We start from the raw sequence: 24,746 nt of genomic DNA, 5'->3' as shown, positions 1-24,746 counted from the left end.
TGCCACCCTCCCCTCAGGTCTAGCTTGGTCTTGGGCAGCGGATCCTCGGTCCACCCCTCAACCAGCCACCCTGCCAGCCAGCATCATCAGCTCTTCTCCGTGTTTCCCCACACAGCATGCGGGACTTCGGATCCCTCCACAATGCACGGGGCCAAGAGAGGTTCCAGAACGCTAACCCAGTCTCTCTCTGCCTGTTCACCTTTTAACTGGCTGCCTCACACTGGAGCAAGACCACACATCACGGTTGTCTCCCCGAGAGTCCCACGTAGAGAAAGGGGCAACCCTCCCACTCGGCTCTTGACTTAGCTCTAAGTTTTCTTTCTTTTCTTTTTTCTTTTCAGGGCCACCTGCAGCATATGGAGGCTCCCAGGCTAGGGGTGGAATCAGAGCTGCATTTGCCAGCCTACACCAGAGCCACAGCAACGCCAGATCTGAGCCGCGTCTGCGACCTACACCACAACTCACAGCAATGCCGCATCTCCAACCTACTGAGCAAGGCCAGGGATCGAACCTGCATCCTCATGGATAGTAGTCAGATTCGTTTCCACTGAGCCATGATGGGAACTCCTCTAAGTTTTCTGACACCCCCATCTCCCTGTCTTCTCTGGGACGTGGGCTGGGAGAGGAGCAACCAGGACACACTTGCCTAACCAACTGCTTCTCAAATGTGTATCCTGCTGTCACCCACAATGCACTGGGGCCCAAGGGACATGCTTTTCCTTCTCCCCATGAGTCAGTCTCTTAGATCCTTTACTGAGTTATTTCTACCAGTGACTTACCATAAGCCTGAAGTCACACAGGCATAGCTCTTAGTAAGTAAAGGAGAGTTTAAGGAATTTAGAAAATCCTCAAGAATTTCCAGACCATTGTCTCTCTATGGGCTTAAAAAAGAAAAATCTTTTCTAAGATTCTAGATTACTGGTAGTCTAAACCTGGCCATTGACCTTCTCTCTCTCTTTTTTTCCTGTTTTGAGAAATTCTGAACACCCTGAGGTAAATGGCAGCCCTTGGTTGGCTAGGGGAAAGGTTACCAAAATTGTATATGTTGTTTAAATTACTGACATAATTTAATAAATGTTATCCTTTTATGAGAACAATTTATGTTCATAATGATCATCACATGTGGTGGTCAGCTTGAAATACACTTAGGTATTTTAGATACTTCGTTTCTGTACACAGAAACATACACATACGTTCTTGGAATTTCCACCATGAGAATTTGGGATCATTCTTCTCTATTATTTACAAGAGTGGGTAGGCTTTTATAAATTTGGAAGGAGCTCTACTTCTCTGTCCAAAAAAAGAAATTTCTAGGCAGAAGACAAAGAAAATTTATTCTTCTATACCAGTGGTCATCAAACTTTTTCTGTAAAAAATGCCAGATAGTAAATATTTTAGATTTTGGGGGCCATATGGTCTCTGTCATAACTACTCAACTCTGATACTGTAGCACAAAAACAGCCATAGATGAACATAAATGAATGAACATGGCTGTGTTCCAATAAAACTTTATTTATGGGCACTGGAATTAGAATTTCATGCGATTTTCCATTGTTATGAAATATCCTTTTGATTTTTTTTCAGCCATTAAAAACATGAAAATCATTCTTAATCGTGGGCTATATGAAACAAGCAATGCACTGAATTTGGTCTCTAAGTCTTAGTTGCCAAACCCTGCCCTAGATCCCCTTTGAAAATTTAGATATTGGAGTTCCCGTCGTGGCGCAGTGGTTAACGAATCCGACTAGGAACCATGAGGTTGTGGGTTCAGTCCCTGCCCTTGCTCAGTGGGTTAAGGATCCGGCATTGCTGTGAGCTGTGGTGTAGGTTGCAGACGCGGCTCGGATCCCGCGTTGCTGTGGCTCTGGCGTAGGCCGGAGGCTACAGCTCCGATTCAACCCCTAGCCTGGGAACCTCCATATGCCACGGGAGCGGCCCAAGAAATAGCAACAACAACAACAACAACAACAAAAAGACAAAAGACAAAAAAAAAAAAAAAAAAAAGAAAATTTAGATATTTTAATTTCATCTCTCCTCCCATTTATGATGCAAGTTAACGTAGCCATGGCAGCAACCAAGGCCAGTTTTAACTTATTGACTTGACCATCCCCTCCCTCCTTGTCAGCAGGTAGCAGAGAAACACGGCTACACCACTGCACCAACAATGAATTTATGGGAGTTCCCACTGTGGCTCAGTGGGTTAAGTACTCCACTCGTACCCATGAGGATGCAGGTTCAATCCCTGGCCTCGTTCAGTGGGTCAAGGGTCCAGCATTGCCACAAGCTTTGGCGTAGGTTGCAGAAGCAGCTTGAATCTGAAGTTACTGTGGCTGTGACATAAGCCTGCAGCTGCAGCTCTGATTTGATCCCTAGCCTGGGAACATCTATGTGCTGCAGATGCGGCCCTAAAAAGAAAGAAAGAAAAAAAAAAAAGTGAAATTTGTGACCTAGACATTTTGAGTGACATCCTGCTGGATTTGCAAAATACGGTCAAATGACCCACAGAAACTGCTGAAAATGAGGGCCAGTCCTCACTAGTCCCCAGAGATCCTTTCCTGGGTGCACACTGAGTAACAGAGGCCAGCGTGGAGGACTCTGCATAAACAGCGAGAGGAGAAGGTGGTGCAAGATTAGTGTGCTGAGGGAGTTTCCGTTGTGGCTCATTGGTTAACGAATCCAACTAGGAACCATGAGGTTGCGGGTTCGATCCCTGGCCTTGCTCAGCGGGTTAGGGATCCAGCGTTGCTGTGAGCCGTGGTGTAGGTTGCAGATGCAGCTCCGATCCCACGTTGCTGTGGCTGTGGCGTAGGCTGGTGGCTACAGCTCTGATTGGACCCCTAGCCTGGGAACCTCCATATGCCGCAGGAGCAGCCCAAGACATGGCAAAAAGACCAAAACAAAAAAACAAACAAACAAACAAACAAAAAGATTAGTGTGCTGAGACCTTCATCTTTGCTGATCTGGAGGGTACCTCTGCCAAAACAGTGTCCTGTGGCAGGTCACTGGCATTCTTATGTCTTGTGCTTTTGGCCAATTCAGAAGAAGAAGAGTGAATCCGAAAGTAACATGGAGGGGATCATTCAAATACCAAGATCTGGGTTTGATTCTTTAACATTCAGGTCACAATGAGTCACTGAGAAAAGTCAGCATCATAATCCTTATGTCATCTGTTATAGAAAAAAATAAGTATATGACCCAATTAGAAAACGTTCCAATCCAAATAGTTGCAATGTTCACTGTTTTGTTATTTTAAATTAGCTACCTGGAACATTCAGCTATCCAAAATAACTCATCTTGAGCAGTCTGGGATAGCCCTGTTTTACTGTAAAACTGCCTTCTGGGAGATTCATCACTGTCACTTGGAGTGTAGGATTTGCCAGAGTCATTTATGGCAGTATGTGTGAGGTTAGATACAACTGATTTTTATATAACACTATTTTTATTACCCAAAGAAAATTCTAACTAAATAAGCCAAAGTGTGAAATATAAGTTCTCACCAGAATTACACTGCCCATCAGCCTCTTGGCCATCATTTATTTTCACATTACATAATTTTAAGTTAATTGAATGAAAATATTCGAACATCTTGATGGCATAGCTAGACCTTTCATTATAAGATGGAAAAGTAAGTTATTCACACAAGAAACACTCTGTTGAGGAGAACTTGATGTAAAATTGATGATAATCAGTGAATAGTGGGAGGGTGATTCATTAAGGATAACTTTGTAATCACTTTTTCGTAAATGAAACATTAGCCTATTTGCATTGAATTAAGTTGTTGCTATAGCTTAAAAAAAAAAAAAATTCCCCTGAATAGAAAGGTCACAAAATGACAGCTGATGTTATAACGCTTTCTCTGATCTGAAGTGTCCTTCTAAATGATGCTTAAGTTTCTACTTTGTGTTAGGTAATATGGTACTTGTTTGCCATGTGTTACCCCGTTTAATGGCTACGTCGACCCTGTGAGGAGACAGGAGATTTAAGTAACTTACCCAATGAGCCAAATTCTCATGACTTCAGAGTCTAAATTCATATTCCAGGCGATCTACTCATTATGAGTCTGCTGCACAGTGAGAATAAGGAAATATTTAATTAATCAATTGGCTGTTTATTTATGTGATACAAAAATTCAGGCTGATTCCTTTTTTTCAGTAAATAGATAATCTTTCTTCTTTTTACTCAATTCACTCGATATAGTTTGAGATTTAATATATTGATTAGCTTCTACTTGGGGAGCCTAGGCCCTCACACCGTTCTTAAGTCACTTGGCACATTTGCAGAAAGTTAAAAAATTAGACTCCTCAAACAGCTCCTTCACTCTGCACATTATGCACACCTTAGCCCAGCTGACAGTCTAAATGTGTTGGTGTTGGAGGAAGTGTCGTTGCAAAGTTTCATTTTTTTAATTAAAAAGCTCAGATTTCAAGGATCACAACTGAATTAAGCTTTCATCCTTGGATATTTCTTTCTGCAATTAAAAACAATTTTTTTCAGTAATAGATTGGTTATAGAGTATATTAAAGTTGACTTTGGGGGATTTCTTCTTTCATTCACACTTGTGTAATACTCAACTCTCACTAAATGTGGCTTGAAAAATGATTGGCCTCTGGAGCAGAGTTGTTATGTAGGAAGAAGAATAAATAGACTTCGAAGTAAAAGGCTCTGATAACTTATATCTGCCTAGAAATTAGTTTTCCCTGAAAGAGGGCAGAGAACCCTCTGTGGGAAGCTCATGAGGTTGGTAATGCAAGAGCAAGGGCTAAAAGAGCACCGGAGAAGCTGGAGAAGAGAGAGAGATGGAAATCTGTGTCCCAGGTTAAGGGATTTTAATTTTATTCAGAACATGTTGGGAAGCCATTAAATGATGTTTATCACTGAAAAGGCATCAATGAGATTAATGTTTTCATTTTAGACAAGGTACCAAGTCTAGTGCTACAGACTTGGGATAGAGTAGCAGGTACAGAATTGTAGAAATAGAGACTGAGTGGAGATTCTGAATAATCCAAGAGAAATTATTCAGGCCAGTCCTGGAAAAGCTGAGGGAGAGACGTTTGAAAGCATATCTAGGATAACAGCCAGGTCTAGTTTAGTGGTGTTTCCACTAAAAAGCAAATAAAATCCATGTCTGAATTGGTGTGGTAAAGGCTCTGCAAGGTCCTCCACTCTGAAACAAATAGGTCATGCACGAAACATTATTTTCCACGCATTCCTGGGATCTCAAGATGAAGGAGATTTTTCAGGAAAAGAAGAGAAAGACGACTTTCACAGTGACTACATACAAAATCTGCCATCAAGTCCTGTCTTGGACTACTTGCAAGATGAGAGACCCAAACTGCAAGCTCTCACATTAGACTGGAAAAAAATTAGAAGGAAGCTAAAGTTGCCATAGGTATTTTAAATACCCTGGTACCTAGAAGGAGCAAATGCATATGTTCTCAGAAAAAAAAAAAGTGCCTTCAAGTAAATATGAACTCACCATAAAGACAAACAGACACACTTAGGAGGAAAACAAATGCCATAAATATGTGTCAGCAGATACAACAAAATATAGATTTAGACTCCCTAAGACTTCAAATTTTGGAATTATCTGACACAGAGTATTTTTTTAATTTATATACTGGATTTAAAAAAAAGAAAGATGGAATTAAAAATAAGCAATCAAGAAGAGACAAGCCTATTAAAAATTACCAGGTAAATTTAATATATAATCAAATATAGCTCTTTAAAGTAAAATTTATTATAATATAAAAGAACAATAGATGAGTGAAACAGTAGATTAGACATAGGTAAACAGAGAGAGAGAACTGGTATACTGGAAGATATATTTTTAACTGTTTTCCAGAATGCATCACAAGAGAGACATGAAATAATACCAACAGATATTTTAAGGGATATTAAAAATAGAACAAGAGGTCTTGCATGCACCTATTTTGAGTTCCAGAATAAAAAACTAGAAATAATGAAGAGGCAAGGTTTAAAGGTTTAAAGGATGAGAGTCTTCCAGAAAGATGATGAAAGACACAAGTCCACATATATAGAAAGCACAAAGTTTATTAAGCAGAATAAATAAAAAGAAATTCAAATCTACCCACATGGTAATGTGCTGAAGAACACCAAAGGCAAAGAGAAGAGCTTAAAAGGAGGCGTGAGAAAAGACAAATTTCCTTCAAAGAAATGACAGTTAGACTTACAGCCAACTTAAAAGTGATAACAAGAACTTAAGAAGCAATAACAGAAACCAAAGACAGTAAAATAAAACACCAAAGATACTGTGAGAAACGACTCTCAGTCTAAAGTTGTGTATAGCCAGCAAAGTATATTTCAAGAATGGGGAAAAAATAAGACATGTCCAGAAAAAGAAAAATTGGATGACAAATTAAAATGTTCTAAAGTGAATTTTTGTTCAAGGCAGGAGGTAGGGGTCTGAGACATGAACTGAGTCCTTACTTATTCACACTTGTTAAATATGAATAATTATATTTCAAATGTAATGATGAAAAGAATAGAAATAACATCCATACTTTCAATCCAGTAGGTGGAAAAAAAAACGAAATAAGAAACAATGTTAGGATTTCCCATCATGGCTCAGCAGTAACGAACCTGGCTAGTATCCAAGGGGACTGAGGTTCTGTCCCTGGCCTTGCTCAGTGGGCTAAGGATCCAGCATTGTTATGAGCTATGGTGTAGGTTGCAGATGTGGCTCGGATCCTGCGTTGCTGTGGCTATGGCGTAGGCCCTCAGCTGCAGCTCTGATTCCGCCCCTAGACTGGGAACCACCATAAGCCTAAGGTATGGCCCTAAAAAGCAAAAGAAAAAAAGAAAAAATGTTAAACACAAATGCAATCAACTTTTAAAAGAAAAGGAGAAAAAATTAATGGTAAAAACAAGTTGATATATATCCATAATCACAATAAATATAAATTGACTAAAACAACTGAAGACTTTTTTGACCAGAAAAAAAAGACAAAAAAAACTCATTACAATCTCTTTATAAGAGACACACTTAAAACTTAAGGACTTAGAAATGTTGAAAATACAAAGATTTTTTTAAAGGCCAAGCCAATATTAACCATATAGAGCTGGTGACGTTATAATAACATTAGACAAAGTAAACTTAGAAGCAAAGGTACTATTAGACAATGGGATGGTCACTATATTATGACAAATTCACCATGGAGATACGATAATTCTAAACTTGTAAGCACTCAATAATGAAAACTTCATGACATAGAAAAAAAATCAATAGAACCACAGAAAAATACTGACATATAACATACTGGGAGATTTCAGCATACCTATCTCAAATATTCATAAGTCAAGAATATAACAAATCTTGGGGAAAACTTGCAAAGTGAAAGCTTGAAAAATACACAATCAGGTTAATTTACTAGGCAGTTAAAAAACCTATCATTAAGGAATTCCTTTCACGGCGCAGCACAAACGAGCCTGACTAGTATCCACGAGGATGCAGGTTTGATCCCTGCCCTCAATCAGTGGGATCTGGCTTTGTAGTGAGCTGTGGTGTAGGTCACAGACAAGGCTTGAATCCCACGTTGCTGTGGCTGTGGTGTAGGCCCGCAGCTGTAGCTCGGATTCAACCCCGAAACTGGGAACTTCCATATGCCTTGGGTGTGGCCCTAAAAATTAGCAACAACAACTATCTTTACAGGTAAGGGATACACAATCTTCCAAAAATTACATGATCTTCCTCAACACATGGAGAATATTTCAAAATTTGACCACATACTAATTCATAAATCATCTCCAAATATTATGTTTTTCAAACACTCCATATTATATAGATTACAGTCTATAAATTTTTTTTCATGAAATTCACAAAAAAGCAAAAAATAAATAAATAAATAAATAAATAAATAAAAAGGATGGAGTTCCCATCGTGGCTCAGTGGTCAACGAACCCAACTAGCATCCATGAGGACGTGGGTTCGACCCCTGGCCTGGCTCAGTGGGTTAAGGACCCGGCTGTGAGCTGTGGTGTAGGTCGGCGGCTACAACTCCGACTGGACCCCTAGCCTGGGAACCTCCATATGCCGTGGGTGTGGCCCTAAAAAGACAATAAATAAATAAATAAATAAATAAATGTTACTGGGACAACTAGTTATCCATATAGAAAAAAATACAACAACCTCACACCATACATATTCATCAAAGATGCCGAGAAATAAATGGTTAAGCAGCAGGTCTGGAATTCATTCTCTCCAGTTGGGGAATGAGGAACAATGACTCTAGGAAAGAAAAAACAGGGTCTAATCTTGTAAACATACTCATAACAGATACATTGGCAAATGAATTAAAGGAATTTGTGAATGGAAAGGTCCTTATCCATGGGATGCGTTTAGAAGGATGTATCTGGTCATCCAGAACTGTCGCGGTAAACGAACTTGAGATCTATGAGTCAATGGCATATAGACAGAGGCATTTTATTTTCAAATGACCTCCTTCTGTAATAAGTGATGTGAATCTCACACACTTGCTTAGAGACTCCCTTTATTATTCTGGGTCCAGAGAGCATCCAGTGTGGCAAGAAAGGATCTGAAGAGCGTTGTTAATGGTCTCAGACTTCCTGCTTCTTCACCGAAGCCTCAAAATTACCTGGATCCTTTAAATTATTAGTAGAGCTTAACAGTGGATGAGATTTCTGATTCATGTGAGTCTGATTTGAGAATCTGATCCTTTGTGTTATCTCGGACACTATAAAAAAAGGAGAGAGACAGGGATTTGAAGATGTTATCCTGTTCGCTCTGAAGATTCCAGAAGGGGCAACAAGCCAAGGAAGGTAGGCAGCCTCTGAAAGGTGGGAACAGCTTTCTCCCTGGAGCCCCCAGAAGAAATGCAGCCCTGCTGACCCATTTTACACTTCTGATCTCCACAACTGTGAGATAACAGTCTTAACGTTGTTTCAAACTGCTAAATTTGTGGTAATTTGTTACAGAAGCAGCAATAGGAAATGAATACACTATAAAGAGGAGTCAAGAGGTTGGGACAGTGAAGTCCTAGGCAGATGTAACAATACTGGTTAATGTGCTATTTCTCAAGCCTTTGTGAATATCAATTTTATAATTATGCTTCATAACTTATATAACTCGTTTTTTTTTCTATTTTTTATTTTTTTATCTCCCCCCGCCCCACCCAGCCACCCACCCACAGCATATGGAGTTCCCAGGCCAGGGATCAGATCTGAGACACAGCTGCGGCAACTTCAGATCCCTTACCCACTGTCCCGGGCCAGGGATTGAATCTCCATCCCAGGGCTCCAGAGACACCGCCCGTCCCGTTGCGCCATAGCAGGAACTCCTCATGTTCTTTTTTGAAAGTATCAAGTATTACACTGAAAAACTTTGAAATACACACATATACACACAGAGGTGAATGTGGAAGGGCAGTAGTTTGGGGAAGAGAATAATGAGATTTTTTTTTTCTTTTCCCACATGTTGCATTTGAGATTCTGATGGGACATTCAAGGAAGAGAGGTTCAGGAGGTGGAGAGATGAGTCAGGAACTCAAGAGAGGCCTAGAATCTTCATCCTGTGGGTGGTAATTGAGTCAGTGAGTGGGTTACGGAGCTCCAGGATGAGTCTCCATTAAAGAAGGATGGAAGAAACCCACAAGGACAACTGAAGAGGATGCTCACGTGGAAGGAAACACAGGGAGCATAAATGGTGCATTACTTAAATGTCATTGGTGTGTATACATTTTTAAGTTCACAGTGGTGTTAGTTTCTAGAAACTCAGGGATAACCCTCCTGGCAAAGTGTTGGCCATTTCAGATACACCAGAACCTGGGTGGATCTTGCTGAACTTCTGGGAGACCCAGACTAGCCCTGCTTGACCCCTCCTGAAACCTAAGCCGCCAGGCTCATAGCAGGAGGGGGCAGGTGGAGCAGGCACTGTAGGCATTGCTGACCTGCCCCACTTGCAGCAGGACCCTGTCACTTGGAAAGTACCCACTTTCTGAATGAGGATGAGGATAATTGGATAACTCCAAATTTTTGCCTTTTTTTCCCCAGCTAAGTTGCTAAATAATAAAGATCTTAGACACCCCCCCCCCCAAAAAAAAAAACCTGCTTCCCTACCTATGACCAATTGCATTTATCTGCAGGGACTTATCCACATCTGAGATAGAGTTCTTGATGACACCAAAGCACAATTGTGGCAGTGGCTGCTCTTCTCCAATTTTAGGTACAATTTTAGACTTACCGTGAAGACTGTTCATGTCGCTGCTGGCCCATTTGTCTTGCGTGCGACTAGGATTCCACCCCATGCTCATAGGAGTTGCCAGGCTTGGCTTTTCATAACACTCTTCTTGGGACGCATCTATGCACTTCTCAGATCTGCAGGCAAAATAATGGGCATAGAACATGATGAAAAATTAAAATATGGCACAAATGAACCTATCTACAAAATGGAACAGACTTACAGATAAAGAGAACAGACTTGGGTTTGCCAGTGGTTGGGGGGGGGGGTAGTGGGACGGACTGGACCAGGAGTTTGGGGTTAGTAGATGCAAACTATTCGATTTAAAATGGATAAGCAATGAGCTCCTACTGTACAGCACAGGGAACTGTAGCCAGTCTCTTGAAAGTACATCATGATGGTGGACGATATGAGAAAAAGAATGTATATGACTGGGTCACTTTGCTGTACAGCAGAAATTGGCACAACACTGTAAATCAACTATACTTCGATAAGAAAAAAATAAAATGAAATGATACATTAAAAAAGAATATTACGAAAATTACAAGCAATTCTACAGAAAATCAAAGTAAACGGGATTCATGGTGGGAGCGCTGTTTACATGCTGCGCTCAAACGAATATTTACACTTTGGGTGTGCAGACCATATGGGGTTAGAAGTTGTTTGGTTTTGTTTTGAAAGCACACTGTGTGTTTAGTCCTTCTCACTTTCAGTCTGAACACTCTGAAACTGCAAAATGCAACATCTGCTCTCTAAAGCATCATGCCAGGCAGCAAAACATCCTGGATTTGACTGCCACTGGATATTACTCATCTCTGAGGGGGAATGAATTAGCAACCCAACTTCTTCTTATTCACAACAGTGATAACCCGTGGGCATTTTCTTTCTCTTGTCTACAAGTCAATCTCATTTCCTTTTCTTTCAAAGTCTGACCCAAGGCAAGGGCCTAAGTGAGAGGAGGAACATAGACATTTGTAATAAATAAATATATATGGACATGCTTTAATAACCCAGTTTTAAAATTCAAAGGAGCAGAATATATTCCTGGGGATTCCATTTTTTCCCCAACCAGCACTTGAAATTAAGAACTGAATGATGTCATATTAACATTGTCCATACGTAAACTCATAAAGGAAACAGCATGGCGCCATCTGTTGGTGAATTCTTGGGTATTGCTAGTTCCTTTAGTATTTCAGGATGTTGAGATTATCTTTACTCATGCATTCAGTTATACTAACACTTATTATGCGCCAGAACCTACACTAAGTACTATGGAAATGAAGACACGATGATGAAATTTTCGTGCAAATTTGGTACTTGTGTTCTATTCCAATGTTCTAGAATTCCACACACTTCTGCAACACAGAAGGTGTCCGTTTTCTATTTTAGGGAACAGTGTGTTAGTCCATTGTGTTAGTCATTTTAATAACATTAAACACAGAGTTGATAATCCTAGACTTTTTTGTTCACAATAATTCTCTGGGCCCAGTAAAACACAGGTACCAATTTAAAATTCTTAGCATTCCTCAACTCAGATTAAACAATTAAATTAGAAGCATCCTGCCAGCTAATAGATATTTATGAGATGATGTATTTAGGTCCAAAGCTCAACAGAGAATAAAAAAACAAGTAGTTATTATAAAATATATTTCCCGCTAAGTAGAATAATCCTTCCTCGAGCCCCCCATCCTCCAATACCTCCATCATTTTGCTTCTCTGCAAAATTTCTTGACGGAGTAGGTTATGGTTGGTTTTTTAATAATCTACCCCAGTCAGCCTTTTGTGCTCCTCTACACACCACACACACACACACAGACACACACACACACACACACACACACACACACACACACACAGACACACACACACACTGAAAGCATCAAGGTCTCTAACAGTCTCCATGTTGCAAAATGCAATCCCCAATTCTCAGTCTCTGTTGTGTCTGACCTTTCAGCAGCCTCTTACACAGTGGCTTCCTCTCCCTTCCTGACACATTTTTTCACGTGGTTTGTAGAATGCCTCACTCTCCTGGTTGGTCTCCCTTTGAGGCTGCTGCTTTTTGAGGCTTTTTCAAAGGATTATCCCCCTCTTGAAAACCTCTAGTTCTCAAAGTACCCCAAGGGTTTAGTCCCAGATATTTCTTTTTTGGGACACTCTCTCCCATTCAATAGAAAGGTAATGGAAGCCACACATGTAACCTTTAGTCTTCTAATAGCCACATTATTAAAAGAGCAAAAAGATGGAGGTGAAATTCATTTTTGTGACATATTTATTATGTCAGTATATCCAATGTATTTTCACTTCAGCATATAATCGATATGAAAACTACTGAGTTATTTTTCATTTTTTGTACCAAGTCTTTGCAATATGGCATGTATTTTACATTTATAGTACATCTTAATTCGGATGCCACACTTTCATAAAAAATTGATTTCCCTTTCAGAGGAAATGCCTGATTTTGGAACATGTACAGTTAAAAACTACACCTAAGTTTTTCCAAACATACTTAAAAGTTTCCCAATCACTGAATCAAGTGCTTATTTTACCTTTAAATTGAAATTAATTAACTTTAAATAAAATTCCGCTCCTTGGTTCCTCTAGCTACATTTTAAGTGCTCAATAGCCACATGTGGGTACTAGGACCTACCATATTGGAAAGCGCTGCTCTAGATATAATGTTTGTTTTATGGATTTAAGCCATGTCTGTGTGCCCCAAATTAGATCTCCAGCATGGAACTCTCTCCTGATGGATAGGTCCAAAAGTTTAGTCAGCACCTTACTTAGATGCCTAATAGGCAAACCGAATTTAATGCTTGATTTTGTTTTGTCATCCCTTCCCATTTGCACCTACCCATGATGGGGGAAATCTTTAAGTTCTCTTTTTCTCTCACACTGCCACAGCCAGTCCATCAACTCTACTTCTTCTTTTTTTCTTTTCTTTTGTCTTTTTTAGGGCCGCACTCAAGGCACATGGAGGTTCCCGGGCCAGGGGTCAAATTGGAGCTATAGCTGCCGGTCTACACCACAGCCACAGCAACGCCAGATCCAAGCCATGTCTGTGACCTACAGTACAGCTCGTGGCACTGCCAGATCCTTAACCTATGAGCAAAGCCAGGGATCAAACCTGCATCCTCCTGGATACTAGTCGGGTGCATTAACCACTGAGCCACGATGGGAACTCCAACTCTACTTCTAAATTACATTCAGAATCTGACCATTTTTCACTCCTTCCATTGGGCCCTAGTGGAGCCAAGTCCCTTCTCTCCCAGACCCAGCTATGGTTCCTCATATTTCCCAGCTTCTTCTGCCTTTGCCCACCTACAAGCCACCCTCCACATGGCCCTGTAACAAAGGTATAAAATGAAAATCAAATCACCTCCCTTCCTGATTCAAAATCCATCACTGTCTTCTTATCCCTCTTATAACAGTATGTTCAGGTCCTGGGTGATCTGGCTGCTGTCTCCCTCTCCAGTCTCGCCTCTGGTCACTCTGCTGTCGCTTTCCAGTCACACTGGCTTTCTCGATCACATCAAGCTCCTGAGGTTCCAACAGCCTGGAACTCTCTGCCTCTGGTGTTTGTGTGGCCTGATCCTTCTCTCCAGGCTCTGCTCACATGTCCCCTGGCCATTCTATCCTAATAGCCACCCCCTCCATCCCCCACCCGCCAACCCATTGGTTCTCTTCCCACCACTTTATTTTTCTTCCTAACAGCCATCACTACCTGAGAGTCTAGCCTAGGTTTGTTTGGCTTTTGTCTGGCTTCCCATCCAGGGAGTAAGTTCCTTGAGGACAGAACTTGAAATGTTTCTTTTCATCCTGTGGAGACTCTCGGTTCCTCAAGTAAAGAGCTTAGAAGTTGCTATTCTGTCATAACAACAACTAATAAAGCTGAACAGACCAAAAGTCAACAATTCCTCTTGGACACATAAGAGAGGGGAGGTCACAGGGCAAAACACTGTCCCCAAGACTGGAAAGACTGACAAGTGGATAGAGGGAGTCCCAGCTTATTGGAGCAGAAACTCAGGAGCAGAAACACCTGTGGGAAGCAGGACTGGGGGAGGAGAACTGGAAATCGATGCATTTCTGGAGACTAGATGCAGACAAGTCTGGAAGCTTAAAAACTCCAGTGAGGGTGGGGGTGGGGGGTGGGGGGTTACTGGAGGTGGGGGAGGGGCACGATACCGCCCAGTGTCCAACTGGATTCCACCGTAAACATGAGAGAAAATCCCCTCAAGTGTTCAGCAGGCGAGGGGGGAATAAAACCATTTTGACACGGGCCAGGGCTCTCTGTCCTTCTCAACAAGGCCCGCTTTCAAAGGGAGACCAGTTAGCCAGAGGCTAACCTGCTGGGTATTATTGGAGCCTAGCTGACTGACCTGGGGACTGGAAATACCCAACTCCAGCCACGTTAACCATCCTGTCCCACCTAAGGGCGGGGGGGAACAACTGAGAAACACTTGTGACGTTCCCAGCTCAGGGAAAGAGAAAGGCTCACTAAAAGATCGAGACCTAATCATAGGACTATAGAACACCTCCTCTCCCCCCCGCACCCCACTATGGCATTAGTAAAGGCCCATTTATCTAATCCATCACATCCAGCTATCAAGAAAAAAATGTACTAGGCATGCTAAAAGGCAAAAAAATGCAATTTGAAGAGACAGAACAGGAGTTCCCGTCATGGCTCAGTGGTTAACAAATCCAACTAGGAACCATGAGGTTGCAGGTTCAATCCCTGGTTGCCATGAGCTGTGGTGTAGGTTGCAGATGCATAAGCCAATGATTAGATCTCCGATTAGACCCCTAGCCTGGGAACCTCCATATGCCATCGGTGTGGCCCTAGAAAAGACAAAAAAAAAAAAGCCCCCCCCCAAATGAAGAGACAGAACAAGCAACAGAACCAGGCATGGCAGGGATGTTTGAATGATCTGACCAGGAATTTAAAACAACTATGATTACTATGGTAAGGGCTTTATGGATAAAATAGACAGCATGCAAGAACAGATGGGCAATGTATGCACAGAGTTGGAAAGCCTAAGAAAGAACCAAAAAGAGATACTAGAGATTTTTGTTCATCTGTTTATTTAATGTGACTTCCCCAGACAGAGAACCATGCCATGGCTGAATGGATAATCATTCATGAATAACATTTAAACAACACGTATAATAATAACAACATGAATAACATGTCATTCCTATTTTGAAGCATTTTATTGCCATTAAATAATATTTGGTTTGACCATTGATGGGGAGGAAGTTTCTTTCTGAGTCTTCTGCATCTTAAAAATAATGAGCCTAAGTTAACCCTCGTGCTAAAGAGACACAATTGGGGTGGCAAATTTTGCTCCCCTAAATTGTCCATTTCTCTAGTTTAAAGAATGTTCCTCTTAACCTCAGTCAATAGCTGTTGCGAGAGAGAGAGAGAGAGAGAGAGAGAGAGAAGCAGGAATGCCCACTCCTCAACAGATGCCAGGGGAGTAATTCTGGAAAGCGCTGGAGGGCTGGTTGGCTGCACAACAGCTTGAGGTGCTAATCTGTAAAGGGTGCTCAAGTATGAGAGGAAAAAAAAAAAAAATCAAAGATAAGTTGCCAAAGAACTCAGATTCCCAAACGGGACTTCAGCAAGTTAACGCTAAGTCAAAACTAGAGTCTAGCTCTTCTGAGTCCCAGGTCAGAGCTTTTCCCATCGTCCTCCTTCATGGAAAAGGTGGGACTGGAGATGGATTAGAAGAACAAGTAGGGAGTTCCCGCTCATGGCGCAGTGGTTAACGAATCTGACTAGGAACCATGAGGTTGCGGGTTCGGTCCCTGCCCTTGCTCAGTAGGTTAATGATCCGGCGTTGCCATGAGCTGTGGTGTAGGTTGCAGACACGGCTCGGATCCCACGTTGCTGTGGCTCTGGCGCAGGCCAGTGGCTACAGCTCCGAGCAGGCAGGATAATGGCCACCCGAAGATATTAGGTCCTAATCCCTGGTTGCGTGGAATGGAATAAAGGAAACCTCATTTAAAATGGAGCTGAGAGTCCAGAATGGGGAGCTCTCACCACTCGGTGTCAATGACAGAGCCCAACACCAAGGGAGGCAGTTGTCATTCCCAGCAGGAAGGTCACTGCTTTACTATCCCTGCAGGAGGAAGATTTTTTTTTTTTTTTTTTTTTTTTTTGGCCAACCCAACCACAGCCTAGCCAATGAGAGAGTATTACAACTCAGCCAATGAAAAGCCACTATACTTTGAATGCCCAGGTTCCTCCAATGGACTCTGTTTATAACAGCCCCTCCCAGCTTCCCCTTTCCCTCTAGAAAAGAATGGTTCCTCGCCTTTATTTTTCCAGAGTCGCCTATAATTTTTGCTATGGCATACTTATCCCAAACTACAATTCTCTGCTGTTTCCAAATAAATCTATTTTGTTGGTAAAAATAACTGGTAATAAAACTGGCTTTTTTTTTCTTTTCTTTAAGGTCAACATAAGAGAAAAGGGTCTTTGCAAATGTGATTAAATTACAGATCTTATCTCAGAGTGGTTTTCCCAGATTATCCAGGTGGGCCCAAATGCATTCAGGAGGATCCTTCTAAGAGAGAGGCAGAAGGAGATGAAATACACAGAAGAGAGGAAATAAGATCATGGGGCAGAGAGTGGACCCGTGTGGCCACAAGTCAAGAATGCGTCCAGAAGCTGAAAAAGCAAGGAATGAATTTTCCCCTCGAATCTCCAAAGGGAGCATGGCCATGGCCGAGCTGACACCTTGAGTCAACCTCAGGAAACTGGCTTCAGGTTTCTGGCCTCCAGAACTTTGAGAGAATACATTTTTGTTGTTTTAGGCTACCGAGTTTATGGCCATTTGTTACAGGGGCATCAGGACACCAATTTGGGGGAGATTTGACAAGACCCCAGGAAGCACATTGTGAGATGGGAATGGGATCTGAAGAGACAGCGAGCGAAGGAAGGATGGTGGGAAGACAAGCTATCAGCTAAAACTGCTGCCTGGGGAAGACAGTCTGCCTGGAGTGTCTCAAAATTCCTCAGCATTTGTAAAGGTTCACAAATGCAGGGCACTTAATGTTAAAACTATCAGAGCGTGTGAGACAATATGCTGGTTTCTATTGCTTTCTTATATTTGCTTTCTGTGAAACATAAACAAACCACGCAAACTAAATATGTAGAACATAACAAGCTGGAATCCTATGTATACATTTCTTCTCGACTGAAAGGCAATTTACATAAAACGCAAACATAAACAACATCTGTGTGTATCTCCAGTAATGTATTAAGTGACAATGATGTTCTCTTTAACCAACAATGTACTTAGGCATTCAAAACTACCACTTACATAGAATTTAGGGGAAAGAGACATTTTTCCCACGGAAATTACCCTAACGTGTCTTCAAATGTGTAAACATAACCTAGATATTTCAGAGTGGTATTTGTGAAATATCACACATGTTCAGAGCTTAGCCGAGTCATTATGTTTTATAGCTTTTTAAAATGGCATGCATCTCTGAACACACACGCATACACACACAACACACACACACAAATACACATGCACAGGGAGTTGAGAGTTCAGATTTGAAGATAATGTTTTTGTGGTTTCTTCTTTGGACAATTAAGACACTAGGCATTTTAATCAGCTTTTCCAGGAATAAAACCTGCATTTTCGATGGTGGAAAAGTGCAGGTTTTATCACACACCATCTGAATCCCAGGGACTAAATAGTTTACTCATTCAGGTGCCTGACACCTGTCCACAAGGCTCAGAAGCAGTGTGTTCCGACCAGCAGTCCCACCCTTCACAAAGAGCCCTTCATGGAATGAAAATCTTCAGCGATAGACGGTATCAAAACTCAAGGGTGAGAGTTTTTCTTACCTTTACTGTCTCCTCCTGCTTAAAATCTGTTTTTTCCATTCTCCTCCATCCCCTCCTCTCTTACCCAATCCCTCTGACTCACCAATTCCATGCATTGTCCAAACACTGTCTTGGTAGAGTCAGGGCGATGCAATGGTTAAGCGCCTGGGCTCTGAAGCCACATGGGCCTATGCTTATTCCCTGGCCTCCACACTTATTAGCAGTCTGACCTTTGCAGGATTACTCACCATGTTGGAGCCTCAGTTTTCCCATCTGTGAAATGGGGAGGGTACACTAGTGCCAACTTTCCTGTGTTGTTATGAGACATGAATGAGTTCTGAGCACAATATCAGTATATGGTGTGTGGGAAGGATCCAGGTACAGCCTGTCACCTCCCCTGTGTTCCCAGGAAGAACCTGTGCTCCACACAGGATGATCGGGCAAGCTCACACATCTTATTGATGCAAAGTTCTCAGGGCACAGCCTGCAGAGCCCTGTTCCCACTGTACTAGCCACAGACAAAACTTTCTAGGGACTGCTTAGCTCTGCATGCATCCACGGCTCCCAGCCAGCTCTCTGTATTTCAGACCTTGCCCGGCAAGGGACCAGGTCCTCCTCTGGAGCACCAAGTGGTGTTAAGTGAAGCCACATCACTCATGTGACCTACATCGTATCTAAATGGCATTAACTGTAAGAACTGGCATTGTTTAGTACCAATAAGCAAGTAAAAATGCCTCCAATTAACTTTTTTGTGTGTGTGTGCTTTTAGGGCTGCACCCACTGCATACGGAGGTTCCCAGGCTAGAGGTCTAATTGGACCTGTAGCCGCCAGCCTAAGCCACAGCCATAGCAACACGGGACCCAAGCCACGTCTGTGACCTATACCACAGCTCACGGCAACACCGGATCCTTAACCCACTGAGCGAGGCCAGGGATCAAACCTGCATCCTCATGGATGCTAGTCAGGTCCGTTAACCATTGAGCCACAACAGAAACTCCATCTCCAATTAACTCTTAACATGTCATGATTGTGAGATATATTCTGACTTCAGAGATATTAGATGTAAAAAAAATGTTAGCCTGGAATCCATGAAATATGAAATTACTATAAGGAAAATGGATGTGTGCATTAAAAGGTCTTTGTGCCTTCTCTGATTAGATAGGGAAATGCTTTTTTATCGATGCAGAAATGAGTTTAAATATCAGTATGCATGAGCTTATAAATGACATCCAGTGCTTAACCCCCCTCTAAATTATCCCTTCATAGTCGCTTCCCATCACATACTGTCATTTTCCCATTTTTCCATTTGGTATCTGACTTGTGGTGTCATCAGCATTTAATTTCCCTTCGGACACCTTTTATTTAAGTCAGCTCCATTATTGTTCCTGTGCTCTCTACCTGTATCTTCCTCCTCTTTCAATGGTAGTTCAAGACTAGTCTCATTTAAAAAAAAAAAAAAATCCTTGCAGCAAAGATGAGTTATCAGATGCTTAGTTTGCCTTTTAATGCTAGAATTCATTATACATGACTATTAATTACAAGCCTTAGTTTGAGCCCCAAAGCAAGTGAACAAGGTCCCCTATCTTTTCCTCTCTTTCTCTGGCTAGGGGGTGGGGTGGGGGTGTCTCTGCCAGCTTCTTTGGGGGCTGCTTCTTCTCAAAGGCGCCCCTTCATTAATAGGGGCTTTTCTGGGCAGTGGTTCTGCCTGTGATTAATCGTCATGAACCCAAGTTGGCCCTTTGGCTTTCTGGCTCTTAGCTGAGTAGCCAAGACATTTCTCTAGACTGAGATAGTTGGCTTCAGTTCTAATTAATGATCAGTTGTTATCAGCTTAGTTTAGACTTTTTGCTCTCTGACTTTTTGGCTGGGTAGCCTAAACACTTCCCAGATCCAAAGAGCTGGCTGAAATTTATGTTCCTTTTTTTTTTTTTTTTTTTTTTTGGCACTGTCTTGATCATTCTGATGCTTTCCCGGATCTGGAAAAAGATTTTAATTGTTTACAGTCTTGATTAATGGGTTTGCTGTTGCTTTGATAGTCCATCATTTATAACGATAAGAAACCCAAAAACAAATGGGCATGTTATATTGCTCTTCTGGGATATTTCGGTCAATCCTTTTTAAGGAGTTACTGTTTTCTTTCCTTCTCTATTACTATTAACTTACTAATAATTTCTTTATAATTGAACTTTAAACGATCACTACTTCTAACTCCTTTTTCCCTATGGTATTTATTAGGCTGTAGAATTTCTTACTGTTGTTTCAACAGAGTCCTTTCTCAGAGTCTCCGAGCTGTCTATCTGAAGTCAGCCGCTCACAAAACCGTTTGGTATCAGTTTGCTTGCAAATGTTGGACATTCTTATCGCTTCTTTCGCATCTATTGCAAAGCTCAGTGAAATTAGCTTATCTTCTATCAAATAAGTGGATCTTGTAGACCCCACCATTGCTCTTGGTTAATTACCACATTCGGACAAGCAAATAATCCCCTTTTAAAGTGGAACCCCGTGTGCATTTTCACTAACGAGTTTTATACTGCCCTCTCAACTTGCCATCTCAGTTCACAGGAGAGGCACCCCTTGACATCCAGTTATTATTTATGAAGCCCGTTGCTGTTGTGAATTAAATCATTGTTAGTGGAGCCTAGCTGTCCTCTGCTTTCCAAATGCTTGGCTAAGAGGGAAATATATGTTTTCTCTGCAGGAATTCTCTCTAGCTGCTTTCCTTGTTTCCAAAGGGAAAAGAATGAAAAAAGAAAAAGTACAGAGCCGTTGTGGGAGGTGAAAGGACCCGATTCTTTCTATTCTTTAAAATGATTTTTGCCCAGTTTCCTATGACATCCTCTTGACAACGATCTTAGAAGCCAAGGTTACTCTCTGTTATGTGAGGTGCCTTCAAGCTACAGACTCCTGCCTCTACCATTTATTACTGCCTATAGGGTTAAAACAATCTTTATATATTTTCTGTTGGATGGCAATCAAAATTTTACACAGGGTAGAAACACCTCTAAGTTCATCAGATGATTTCCTTTTGAGAGGAATTCTAGGTTTCTTCCCCAGTCTTGTTGCTTTTGACCTCTCTCCTGAGATGGATACTAGTGAACCTTGAAACCCTTCCCTCCTTGGGTCTGAGTGACCCTGGGCAGCCCTCTCCCTCCTCCTCCCTCGTTAATCATTCTTGCTCTCTCTCCCTCACCGACCCCCACTGAATCCTCCCCTCCCCAAACACTAGACCCCCCAGGAGCCTGTCCTTAGCCATTTGCACTCTGTCCCCACACTGCTCCCTCGGGAACACACATCCTCGTGCAGCTTCGCCATCACCTCTGTCCGAAGTGATTCGCTATCGCTAAATTCAGTTCTCTCACTTGAGTTGGGATGTGCACTTCTGTTTAGAGAATTCCCTCTTGGCTATCCTGTTATCACACACATTGCACTTATTCACTTATTGAACCACAATGAATGTGTGTCTAGGATGTGCCAAGTATGGTGCTAGGCCCTGAAGTGCAATGATGATCCATGTACCCCTTCTGCTCTCCAAGACCCAAGAGTTCGGTAGAACTTAAGGACAGCATCGATGACTCATAAAACAAAGCAAAAATCATGCTGCTCGTCTTGTCCCCCAGATCTGCTCTGTTTCTCCTTTCCGAGTGGGTATTTACAATCAGCCCCACATTTTCCCTCTTATCCCAGCTGTAATTCTTGGCCCTGTTCTTTGTACATTAGTCCGATCTCTTCTGTAATAATCTATGGAACGAATATCCTCAGATTTCGGCAGCTTCTAAGCATTTATTTCCTAATTACAGGTCTGCCGATGAGTTGTGGCTCAGCCCATCTCTTCTGGGTTTCGCTGGGTTGGGCTGGACTTTGGGTTTAGGTCTGCCCCCTAGATCTTCTCTCTTGGTTCGGTAGAACTTAAGGGTTTTTTTTTTTTGTCTTTTCAGGGCTGCACCTGTGGCATATGTAGGTTCCCAGGCTAGGAGTTGATCAGAGCCACAGCTGCTGGCCTATACCACAGCCACAGCAAGGCCAGATCCAAGCTGCGTCTCTGACCTACACCACGACTCACGGCAACACTGGCTCCTTAACCTACTGAGTGAGGCCAGGGATGGAACCTGCGTCCTCACGGATGAGAGTCAGATTCATTTCCTCCAAGCCATGACGGGAACTCCTTTTTTTTTTGGGAGGGGGGTACTATTACAGATCGTGCAATGATTACCACTGTAGTAGTTGTTCACACCTCCATCTCCTCACAAAATTACCATTTCTTTTTGTGGAGAGAACATGTAAGACCTACTGTCTTGGCAACTTTGAGGAACCTAACACAGTATCCTGAACTGTAATGATGGCCCCGTACAATGCTGTCCTCACTGCAGTCAGTGGATTTGGGAGCTACTGCTGCTGGATGACCCAAGGCAGGTCAATGAGAGTGACCTGGGGATTATAAAATGGATAATTATAAGAGTAACGTTTCCTCCCCCTGGAGCTTCTGGGCTAAAAGGAGGCTAGGAAGCAGGAAAGATGAAGGCCAGCACATAGAAGGAAGCAATGAACTGTCCCAAAGATAGACCCAGCCGCCTGCCTCTAGGGGTGGGCTTGACCCAGGGTCACCCTCAGGGATATAAGGCTGGGAAATCTAGTCCATTAGCAACAGAAAACCATCCTGTGAGATACTTAGGCTAAACACTACATCCAAAAGATGGTGGAAGAGTTCCCACCTCTTCTGCTTGAGTCTCACCTGGTTTCTCCTCTCTGGTTTCCCTCTGGCCTCCTTTCCTATGATCCCTTCGGTCTTCCTGGCTCTCTGCCTGCATCCCTTGCCTTGCTGCTGCTGCCGCTCCACTTCTAACTCTGGCTTCCTTTCGGGTTTCCCCCTGAGGAAGCTGGAGCAGGGAGGGACATGGCCTGTGCCTCTGAGGAAAGAATGGAGGCGAAACCCCCTCCTGGTCAGGCTTCAGAGTGAACCATCGACAGACAGACCTAATGAGACAGATATAAATTTCACTCAACAGCACATTATTTTAATAAATCAAATTAGATCTGACTCCTGGACTGCATGCTCTAAGGTGGTGAGAAATTTAATTAGATCAGTTTAATTAAAAGAGTGGAAGACAATATAGTCTAAGTTGGCAGCTTTTTGAGGATTTGGCTTGATTCGAGGGCATCTAGAAAGTGCCAAGGTGGTCCTGAAATATATCAGCCGACTGGATGCTGATGACAAGCCAGACTCTGGTTCGTGGCTGGTGAAAAGGTAGGTAAAGGCAGGACCTGGGGAAGCCCAGATTCTCGCCCTGCTCACTCTGCTCCTTCCCGAGCCCCACCATCTAATGTCTGTCTGTCTGTCTGCACCCACAGTGGAAAATGACAGTGGAAACGGACAGCTTGCCGTTTCCCTCCTATTATGCAGCGGGTTGGTGAGCAGCGGGTAGAGGATTCAGTGGGAGAAGAAAGCCCCGATTCTCCTTCCCTCCTGACCACTGGTGAAATCCTCCCCTCCCCTGCTTGGGCCTCCCATCCGCCCTGGCAAGCTGAGCTCACCCGATTACAATCCCCAGAGAAGACTCTGCTGTTTGTTTACGGATTCAACATATCACATGATTGACATCCTGCCCCGGTCAGAGTAAAGAGATACCCTTTGCCTGAGAGCTCTTCTTTTCTTCTACTGTTGTCATTAATTTGAAGACTCTTCTCTAAACTCACGGCCATCGGAAGGCATGGACGGCCCCACACATTAAAACTCCTCAGGACTGTCTGAAGGGACATGATGTGAAAAGACCCCTCCTCCCAGCCTCCATTCCATGGAAAGCAACTTCATCACTAGGATTTCCATGGAAGTTGACAAGAAATATAATTCTGTATGTGAAGGGAAGGAAAACAAAATCTTAGCAGATTAAGAGCTCATAATTGGGATTTACTTTGGCTTTTCAATTTGAATATTTTAATTGTTTCATTTACAAACCGAGCTTTAAGAAACTAAAATAATAAAGATTTATAACTTTGAATCTCCCTCCAAAAGGCTGTGCTTTGTGATTTCATTTAAGAGAGAGAAGCCATATGCCCCTTTGCTTCCAATTTTCTTTCTTGACTTCTTTCCTCATCCATTTTCTTTTCATCCTTTATCTCCCTTTTCTTTAAAATTAAAAATCATTAAAGGACCCTAAGTTGCAATTCTCTGCTCACCCCCAATAGGCCCATTTATGCTGGAGAAATTGCTGGTGTCTATTTCTTTTCTGGACATATAAAGTCCAGAGGGTGGTGAGAAACCATCTTTTCATTTATGAAGTCAACTTCTGGTTCATGAAGAGGGCATCTTAAGTGGGCAGCTGAGAATGACCTTTCTCTGGTCTCACTTTCCTTATGCCCTCACTGTCCTTTCCATCTTTTCTCCTCCTCATCCCTTCCATCGTGGTCCATGCTTCACCTTGGAGAATGAGACCCATCTTTACATATGTTGTTGGAGAAGGCTTTTAGCCCTAGGTATTTTTCAGGGTAGTAATACCAAAGTAATTCCAAATACAGTTGACCCTTGGGTCCACTTCATGTAGGTTTTTTTGTTTTGTTTTGTTTTTCAATAAATAGGTACTACAATACTACACAGTCTGAGGTTGGTTGAATCTGCAGATGAGGAACCCCAAAGAAGGAGGGCCAACTGTAAAATTATATGTGGATTTTTAGTTACTGAGTGTCAGCACCTCTAAATC

The 24,746-nt window shown here is 42.3% G+C and overlaps 1 long non-coding RNA gene across 2 annotated transcripts in view; it reads right to left on the bottom strand.

The window, feature by feature from the left end:
- Nucleotides 1–1,066: 1,066 nt before the first annotated feature.
- Nucleotides 1,067–24,746, bottom strand: part of LOC106504634 (uncharacterized) — a 37,760-nt gene continuing 14,080 nt past the window's right edge. Inside the window, exons 4-8 of one of the 2 annotated variants that reach the window (XR_014812356.1) lie at nt 22,784–23,025; nt 10,217–10,350; nt 6,601–8,711; nt 3,993–4,060; nt 1,067–3,167 (exon numbers count right to left, since the gene is read on the bottom strand). This is a non-coding gene — a long non-coding RNA (uncharacterized LOC106504634). Of the gene's footprint in view, nt 3,168–3,992; nt 4,061–6,600; nt 8,712–10,216; nt 10,351–22,783; nt 24,706–24,746 lie in introns of those variants that run through there. The other variant, XR_014812355.1, reaches the window with a different exon arrangement.

This window comes from Sus scrofa, chromosome 8, assembly GCF_054392235.1.
Source record: "Sus scrofa isolate SSC_HxYL_T2T_F1_AM1 chromosome 8, Sscrofa_HxYL_maternal_Yorkshire_Landrace_v2.0, whole genome shotgun sequence".
Taxonomy (NCBI): Eukaryota; Metazoa; Chordata; class Mammalia; order Artiodactyla; family Suidae; genus Sus; species Sus scrofa.
This window is presented reverse-complemented; position numbering and strand designations above follow the sequence as displayed.